Here is a 9,885-nt window from a genome sequence, read left to right as displayed (position 1 = left end):
AGAAAATCCAATTAAATTACAAACACAGATCTGTTTGAAGGCACTTGACAGTTGCTGAGGCAGCCAGCACAGGAGAAGTCAAGATCTTGGAGAGAAGGTAACCACAGTCAGGTGAGCCAACAATCCCTCTCTCTTTCGCTGCCTGGCATTTCCAAGGTGTCCAGTCAGAGGACAGTTGCCAAGGGCAGAAATGCCAGGAAAGTTTTCAAGAATCTCACAGAGCTGGGGAGATAAAAAGTTATAGTTCATGGCTTCCCAGGCAGCGAAGAATTGAATGTCCAAGATCTCTGAGAGAAGAAAGGCATAGAGAAGTAAGCCCAACACTCTTTTACCTTAAAGCTTTTGCACAGAGCAGAAGCTTAGGAAGTAGAGCAAAAATATGCTAAAAAATTTAACCCAAGATTCTGTTGACTGTTTAAGATTCTAATACTAAAGCTGAATAAACAAGGATTTTTGTTTTGTTTGTATTTAAAATTCATTATTGAAGAGGACTGGAGTAGAATTCCAGCGTTCATGTTCTTAACCACTAGGCTGTGTGAACTTGGTGACCTACATTTTAATCTTGATCTCTTTAGCACATTTTAGTTTAACTGTATTTTCAGGAACCAAAAAATTCTGGAATTTGCCTGAAATAGTAATATATCTAATTTAAAAATTAAACCTGTAATTAAAAAACTTCCCCAGAAAGTCTCCAGGCCCAGATGGCTTCACTGGTGAATTCTTCTAAATATTTGAAGGAGAAATAACACTAATCTTAAACATCTCTTCCAAATAAAAGCAAAAAAAGAAAACACTTCACAACTTGTCTTATCATGCCAGCAGAATCTTGAAAACAAAGCTTACAAGAACACTATAAGAACTAAAAATTACAGGTCAATCTTTCTCATAAACATAGAAAAATTGTAACCAAATGTTATCTAACCATATATAAAAAGAATAGTATGTGGCAACCAAGTTCGGTTTATTCCAGTAATGCAAGGTTGGTTTTATGTTCAAAATTAATCAATCAATGTAATTTAACAATTAATTTGATATAGGAGAAAAATCATAGGATTGTCTCAATAAATGAGTAAAAAGCATTTATAAAGCCAACATCCATTCATGATTTTTAAAAATCTTGGCAAATTTAGCCTCAAGTGAAAAGAACTTTTTTAATCTGATAAGTACATATTTTTTTAAAAAGCTACAGAAAACATACTTAACAATGGAATATTGAAAGTGTCCATCTGAGATCAAGAGTAAGACAAGAGTATCCACTACCAGAATTTTGGTCAACATTGTCCTGGAAGTCATGGAAAAAATATATATAAATAAATAAAAGGAAAAAAAATAAATGAAAGGTATAGGGATCAGAAAAAAAAAATATTGTCCTTATTTATATATGATTGTGTACATAGAAAAGCCAAAAGCTTCTCCAGACAAATCATTAAATTAATAAGGGAAGCTAGCAAGGGTTAGCAGATATAACATCAATATATTTAAAAAATAATATTGGATATGCTATCAGTAAATCATTATACATGAAAAATTTAAAGCTACTTTATCCAATAGCATCAAAAAATACCAACTACTTACAATTAAAACAAAATATGTCTGACTTTTACACTAAAAACTGAAAAGTCTTACTGAGAGAAATTTTACAAGACCTAAATAAATAGAAAGAATCTGCTATATTGTCATGGAGAAGAAGACTTCATAATTTAAAAGTGTCAGTTATTCCCAAATTGATCTATAGGTTCAGTGAAATTCCTAGTGAAGAGGTGTATTTGTGAGAAAGAGAGAGAGAGAGAGAGAGAGAGAGAGAATTGACCTGTTCTTCTAACGTGTATGTGGGAAAGGCCAAGAATAGCCAACATAACACTGAAAAATAAGAAAAAATATTGGAAGACTTGCATTACCAGATATCAAGCCTTATAAAGCTACAGTGATTAAGATAGTGTGCCATTGTTGAAAGGGTGGACAAATAAACATACAGAATTGAACAGAGATTCCAGAAACAAAGATAAAAATGAATGGAGTAAGGAAAGTATGGTCTCTTTAATAAATGGGGCTTGGTCAGGGGCGCCTGGGTGGCTCAGTCGGTTGAGTGTCCGACTTTGGCTCAGGTCATGATCTCACGGTCTGTGAGTTCGAGCCCCGCGTCGGGCTCTGTGCTGACAGCTCAGAGCCTGGAGCCTGCTTCGGATTCTGTGTCTCCCTCTCTCTCTCCTCCTCCCCTGCTCATGCTCTGTCTCTCTCTGTCTCAACAATAAATAAAAACATTAAAAAATTTAAAAAAAAAATGGGACTTGGTCATTAGAAACCCATATAAAAACATAAAGCAAGTATCCTCAACCTACCTCACACTACACACAAAAATCAATTCCAGGTGTCTTATATGAAAGGTAAAATGATAAAGCTTTTAGGGGATAACCTTGGAGAATATTCTTATGATCATAAACAGAACCATAAGGGAAAAGATGACCAGTTATACCATGATAACATCAAGAACGTTTGAGTTTCAAAGACAGTCCTGAGAGAATGGAAATATAAGCCACAGAGTGGACGAAGATATTTGTGATATGTATATTCAATGAAGGACTCAAATCCAGAATACACACAAAAAGAAAAACTGTCTATAAATCTCTAAGAAAAATGTGGACATTCCAAGAGAAGAATAGAAAAATGACATGAATAGCCACTTCATTAAAAATAATATTTCAAATGCCAATGATCATTTTGAAAATGGGATCATCTTCATGGGAAATGCAAAATAAAACCACAATAAGACACCTAGCACTGAGATCTTGGTTTCTAAATTCTATTCTCCAATAAAAGGGATCAAAGCCTCTTGGAGAAATGGACAATTCTAAGGCTGGAGCAGGGAAAATACAATATGAACCAGAAGTGACTTTAAGTACCAGAAAGTTAAAAAAAAAAAATGCTTAAAAAACAAAGGGGTGGGGGACGTGTTAAAGGGACATTGAAGCCACCCTGAAGGAGTTCCCAGTGGCCAATGCTGGAAAAATGTGAGCCACAAGTAAGTCACTATAGTACTGTATTATAACCCAAAGTACAAAACTAATATACATGAGTCCATACTGATATGAATGAATGAACAAATGCATGAGGAAGATAAAAGTAAAACTTAATTCTCCCTTCCCACCCACCTTGAGGGTGGCTGGACTTAGTGCTTCACTTCCAAACTATAAAATAGAGAAAGGAATAATGGGGACTTTGCAGTAGAGAAACCCAGAAAAGGCTATCTCAATCAAGTGATGAAGGTTAACCTCATCAGTGATGTCATGTGGTTGGTATGTAGTCTTTAATTATGGTGTAATGAGAAGAACATTTCACCTCTGTGCTATTCTTTCCAAAAATCTTTAACCCTATTCTAGTAATGACATCAGACAGACCTGGATTATTGGATATGCTGCAGGATACCTTGCCAGTATTTCTCAACACCATCAAGGTCATAAAAACAAAGGAAGACTGGAAGACTGTCGCAGCCCAGAGGGGGCTGGGGAGACATGACAAGTAAATGCAATGTGGTTCCCTGGAATGGCTCCTGGAACAGAAAGACGAAAATAATGGAAAAACTGATGAAATCCAAATAAAGTCTGGAGTTTACTTAATAGTAATGTACCAATGACAGTTTCTTAGCTTTGCCCAATACATTATAGTAATGTAAGATGTTAACAATGGAGAAAACCGGGTGAGGTCAACATGGGAACTCTGTGTACTATCTTTGCCATTTTTTTTTGTAAATCTAAAATTACTCCACAATAAAAGATGTACTAAAAACAAACAATAAGATAATACATCACCCCCACGTGAATAGCTAAAATTAGAAACAACAGTGGCACAGACAGCACCAAATATTTGCAAGGAGGTTGGAAACACTGGGACTTTCATACTCTACAGAGGAAAAGCGTAAACAGACACAACCACTTTGGAAAATCCATGTAGTATCTACAAAACCTGAATACAAATACAACTTAGGGCCCAGCAATTTTCCTTCTAGAAAGATGCTCAAAAGATGGGGCCCCAGGGTGGCTCAGTCTGTTAAGCGTCTGACTCTTGATTTCAGCTCAGGTCATGATCTCACAGTTTGTGAGTTTGAGCCCTGCATCAGACTCTGAGCTGACAGTGCAGAGCCTGCTTGAGATTCTCTCTCTCCCTCTCTCTCTCTGACCCTCCCCTGCTGGAACTCTTTCTCTCTCTCAAAATAAATAAATAAACATTTAAAAAAATGCATGTATATGTTCATCACAAGGCCTGTATAAAAATGTATATAGCAGAACCGTTCACAACAACAAGACATTGGAGACAACACTAATATCCCCCAATAATAAAATGGGTAGATAAACAGAGTTATTAACCACTTCCAAAGCACCACTGAACTCAGATGGACTGCTACCCAGATGTGGTCGTATTTTGCTAGGGGCTACTTACATCTCTTTTTGGCTACTATTTATTGAGTGCTTACTGAGTACCACTATAGCTCATGGAATACTATATAAAACTGACCAAATTACTGCTACACTGAACAACATGGGTGGATTTTGCAAACATAATGCCAAACAAAGGAATTCAAGCCCAAAACACAAAACAAAAACATTTAGCTTGATTTATAAAATAGGAAAACGTAACCAATGCTGATAGAAGTCAGAGTAGCCATCACATTTGAGGCAAGAGTGTGCGATGATTGGAATAAGACACGAAGAAAGATTTTGGGGGTGGGGGCAAAGTTCTGTTTCCTGATCTGGTTGCCGGTTACCCTGAGCGTTCGCTTTGTGAAAATATATCCTGCTACACTGTTAGATGGGTGCTCTTTTCTCTATGTATGTTACACTTCAATAAAAACTTTTCTTAAAGCTAAAGAATGATACATAATACTTCAAACCTGTTTAATTTTAACTTAAAGCATATAAATGCACATTCATTCACCACTCTTTTGATGTGGAGCCAAGGTTTTTCTTTGAGAACGGGTCTGCTGACTGGAACTTCTTGTCATCTTTCTTACATAAACCACACCCATCATGCATCATCTACAGTTTCCAGCGTCAGCTGCTTTGAAGCAGAGAGAGACCTTAAAGACCCTTGTAAAGCAATCGGAGTGCAGAATCTTGCTAGAATTTTATGATTTCCCCAATTCTTTCATTGTTTCAACCACACCCAACTCCACAGCAATTTTTTTTTTCAATTCTCCTGAGTAAGTCTTTTCAAACCTTTCGATTCAGCATTCATAGAAACATTTCTCCTTTTGTTTTTCACACTTATTTTATTTTTGTGGCTAATATTGCATTAAGTGACTAACGGGAAAGGCTGCAGGAAAGACTTGGAACCAAGCACCAATGATCCTTGATAAACATACAATTCTAAACGACAGGAGGCATATGTCAGTGTCCTGCAGAGATGCCCACATTTACAGGCACTTTCCATGATGTGGGCATACCTTCACCAATGTGTTTTATAGAGGAAATCCAGAGCTTCAGCTAAACCCCTATGTCTGTCAGTGGGCAGTTCCCTCATGCCATTACATATGCCCCTAATCTCCCAGCTGCTACCACTGGTCATTTTTGGATCATCTTTCACATGAGCCATTTGGAGACCCCTTAATTTCCATACAGGTACCTTTTTTTCCCCCCAAGGTAAAAAGCATGCACCTGTTTCCTGCTTAAAACTCTTTAATGTAGAGTCCTTGGTGTATATTGGGTGCTCAGTAAATACACGTTGAATGAGCAAATGACTAAACACATGGATACATGAATTTTCAGCTCCTCCGGGACAAAGGTCCAGCCTATTCTGCAAGCCCTGCCTGGTCAGATCCTGCTCCCCTTCCCATCCTTATCTTCCATCTCCTCCAGTGCACCCTGTGCCACAACACCAGCGAGCATCTCGTGATTGCCAACCATGGGCTACCGCACACGCTGGTCCTTTGCTGGACGTGCTCTTTTCTGTTGCCTTCCACGAAGGTGCCTGTGTAAGTCTCAGCCATTCCCACCTCCTCAAAACTGTCCCTGATACATCCTGGCAGAGTGCAATACCTCTGATCTCCTGCTTTATAGATCCTGTTACTATCATTCCTTGCACTATGCCTGTCTCTCCCAGAGACAGTGCAACAGAGAGACTTGAGGGCTGTAATTTAGCCTCTTTATTTTGTTTCCTAGTCCCAACGTCTAGCTCAGCCTTGGCACAGAGTTGGTGCCCAACACGGGCAGGAAAGCAGGAGTCTACTGGCCTGAGTTCAAATGCTGGCTCTGCCACTTGATAGCTCTGGAGCCTCGGGCAGTTTCCTTCTCTACCACTCAGCTTCCTATAAAATAGGAGCAGTGATGTCTACCTCTCAGTGTTCCTATGAAGACCGAACAAGATCTCTTATGTAAAGAGCCTGGATCACAAAAAATACTCAATAAACAGAACCTAAAAACCCATGGCCATCTCCACTCTCAAGGTCTAGCCACCTGTCCGTCTATGTTCACCCAGATCAAATGGAAGTCTGGATGTGATGAGAACCCCCATATCTGCACAGGCAGGGTGGGGGGCACTCAATAAATATTTGCTGAGCAAATGAATGATGCGCTTCTACCCCTCATCCCTTCCCTTTGTCCTGCTCTACTCTTTGCCCTTACCATCACTTTACACATCTAGGCTTTAGCTCTGTGAGTAATTTGAAATTAAAATCCCAAAGTTATTTTTCATAAGCAAGAACAGTCACTCTTGGGTCTGCTGGCACAGTATCCTGACAGGGGGCTGGCAACAGCCAGTTCACAGTGAGCCCTGCCAGGGGGCTGTGCACATGTTTCTAAGAATAACTCAGTGTCCAAGAATTCCGCCTGTTCTATCACAAGCTGGGGCCGGCAGGCAGCTGGTTTGCATTAGCGCTGAGAGCGACGCTATTCCACTTTGCTATAGTGAGACTGAGGCACCTCCTTCCCCTCTTCTGCTCCTACTCCAGGCTGCCATTGAGCAGGCAGAGTCTTCATTCAGCAGGCTTGAAAGCACCCGGAAGGGGTCTGCTTAGAGGTAAACTGCAGAGTAGATGAAGTTTGCCTTCTGGGTCCTTTCATCTCACATCTGGGTCATACATCACATTTCCATGTGGGTGTCATCCTGAGTCCTCCAAATCTCCATTCAAATCTCCCCTCACAAGAGCAGCTGATGCCTGGGACCATTCCTGACCCTCTCTTCATTCATTCATTCATTCATTCATTCATTCGTTCATTCATCTCTACACTGATGACTGAATAGTAAAGCTAAAGGGAACCTAGGAGCTCACTTAGGGAGGCAGATTGGTCTATAGTGGTTCTCAGGGTAGAAGGGCAGTACCTTCTCCTAGTGGCATTAGGAAATGTCTAAGAGCATTTATTTTGGGGGTGTCACAAAGAGAAAGGGCCCTATTGACATATAGTGGGCAAGAACTAAGGACACAAAGTACCCTGAAATTCACAACACATTCCCACATGCTGAAGAATTGTCCCTCCAAAAACGTCAATAGTGTCCCCCTGGAGAAACACTGCTGGAATGAGCTGTGTCACCCGACACCCATCCTTTCCCCTCCTGCTCCCGAGCATGTCAGGGATGAGCACAGGCTTCCTCATCCTTGGCCTCTCCATGTCTTGTCTTCAAACAATTGAAATAGATTTGTTTTATGGAAAATGACAGAAGAAGACAAGGGCCATAGAGTCAAAAAGACCAGGACAAACGTTCTGTTTCTGCCACTCCAGCCGTGGAACCCCGAGCAGAGTGAATGATTTTCAGAGCCCCAAACTCATCTATGTAATGCTTCCCACAGTATCTATGGTGATAAGGTGATTGTGAGAATGGCCATCATTTTGCACAATTCCTAGAGGTGAGAAACACGGCTCAGCATTAAGAACTAATTAAGAGGACTCACACAGAGGACTGGGTGCACCGCAGGCATTTAACATACTGTACATATTACATGTCAGGTGGCTTGTACTGTAATAAAAACTCCACGAATGCCTATCCCGTTCTCTCCCATCCTCCTCCCATAGAAGGCATATGACTCGCTGAAGTCATCTGTGGTTCACTGGATAGGGCTCATAAAAAAGACATGGTTCCTACTTTCATAGAATTTAAAAATTAGAGGTTCTGATAAGACCTCCAGGTATGTATGTATATGTACATACACACATTTATGCATATGACAGTGAGACAGATATAAAATACATTAAACCATAAAGATTTTCAACCTACCCCTTCCGCACCCTACCTCCCACTACCCTAAAAGAAATAATCCTTTGATCATTTGGCCCATTACCAGGTCTTTGCCATGCTGACAGAGGGGGTAGACAGAGGATAGTAGAAGCCATATTGTTCTAAATAAGGCCGGATAAAGCAGGAGAGGCAGGGTGGGGAAGAAGACATGACAGAAGTGAACAAGAAGGGGAGAAAATGAGAAACAGCTTGCTGGAGGAGTGGACTCTGGGGCAAGAGATCCTGTCCAGGTGGTTTGGGGATTATCAAGGTGTTGGGGTTCTTCATTATACAGAGACTGTAATCGGAGTAGCCCTAGTGAGAACCCCTGAGATATGGTTACGATGGGCTAGAACTCTCAAAAGACTCTTCCAGAAAACTTCTACAGAGGCTTTGCATAGTCACCACGTCCACATTCTTGCTTCCCTTCATCCATGCTTTCAGCTTCACACCACGTCAGCCCAGATCTAAAACCCAGCTCTTTCTTCAATTCCCTCCAAACCCTTCTCGCTCAAAGTTCCAAGAGAGGGGTGACTTCCCTACAGGTGTGGAGGAAGCAGGTTCAACATCAACATAGCACCAACAATGTCAGGGCGAGCACCAGACACTCCTCTTTTTTTAAAGTCCCTTGCTGCCCACCAGAGAGAAGTGCTTTTCACTGCTCAGGGGCCCTGCCTTGACGGATCTCATGGATTCCTCCCTCTCTTCCCATTCCTTCCCATTACCTCTCTTGTCTTCCCTGCCCCTCCCTCTCAGAAGCAGAAAACAAATGTCTCTCTTTTCTTCTCAGGGCAACCTGAGCCGTCCCTTTGCGTGCCCAAGAGCCTACCAACACCCCTGCCTTTTGGGATGCCTGTCTCCTTAATGGACAAGTCAAGGTGTTTTACTCAAAGTTGTTCCCTTCCTACAAGAATGAAGTCAGATCATAGACATTTCACCTCATTTTTCCTCTCTGCAACTTAAATAACAAATCCAAATTGTTGAGAGACATGAAGTCTTATGGAAATCCAGGGGGCTGGGCTGAGAGGATTTCCTGAATAAGACTGACTTTAAGTAGACATTTGAAGGATAGATGGGATTTGGAGAGAACTGGAGAGAGAATCTAGTGGTATCACAACATAAGTAAAAATGTGGAGGCTGAATTGGCACAGAATATACAAAGGCGGGGGCGGGGGGGGGTAAGGGGGGGGAGGAACTTGTTCAAGCTGAAGCCAACAATGCATTGGCTGGTAATGAAGGATAAAAATATGAGCACTAAGGTGAAATCATGATTGGAGGACTCTGAGTGTGTCGGGTTAAGAATATGACCAAAATCTGATCTCTCCTTTGGGACAGGCTAATCCATTTTGGGGGATTTTTTTCTTTAGAAAACCATATCAATGACCCTTTTAGATATGCAAAAGTAAAGCAAGAACATCTTGGAGGAAGACAGAATTCAACAGAGTAAATACATCTAATTCAGACAAACGAGCTGAATAGCCTGTTTTGTTAAGCCCAGAGCCTCCCAGAGCTATGTCTCTGTGAACGCTATTGCTTTTGGGGGATGGAAAAGTTTCTTTTCCGTATGGATTTTTATCTACCACACAGCTGAACATTTTTTTATTCTTTCGGAGTTGGTGTTTTCTCCTTCATACAGTTGTTTGCAGAAGGATCAGAATTCAAATGGACAAGTTCTGAGAAGGA

General features: G+C 40.8%; 1 long non-coding RNA gene across 3 annotated transcripts in view; it reads right to left on the bottom strand.

Moving 5' to 3' along the window:
• Positions 1-3,401: 3,401 nt before the first annotated feature.
• LOC132693844 (uncharacterized) overlaps positions 3,402-9,885 on the bottom strand; it is an 87,163-nt gene continuing 80,679 nt past the window's right edge. For all 3 annotated transcript variants that reach the window (XR_009616999.2, XR_009617001.2, XR_013556539.1), the window contains exon 7: positions 3,402-3,547. This is a non-coding gene — a long non-coding RNA (uncharacterized LOC132693844). The remainder of the gene's footprint in view (positions 3,548-9,885) is intronic.

Source organism: Panthera onca, chromosome B4 (genome assembly GCF_046562875.1).
Source record: "Panthera onca isolate mPanOnc1 chromosome B4, mPanOnc1 haplotype 2, whole genome shotgun sequence".
In the NCBI taxonomy this organism is placed as follows: Eukaryota; Metazoa; Chordata; class Mammalia; order Carnivora; family Felidae; genus Panthera; species Panthera onca.
Note: the sequence above shows the minus strand (reverse complement) of the source record. Positions and strands in the feature narration are given on the sequence as shown.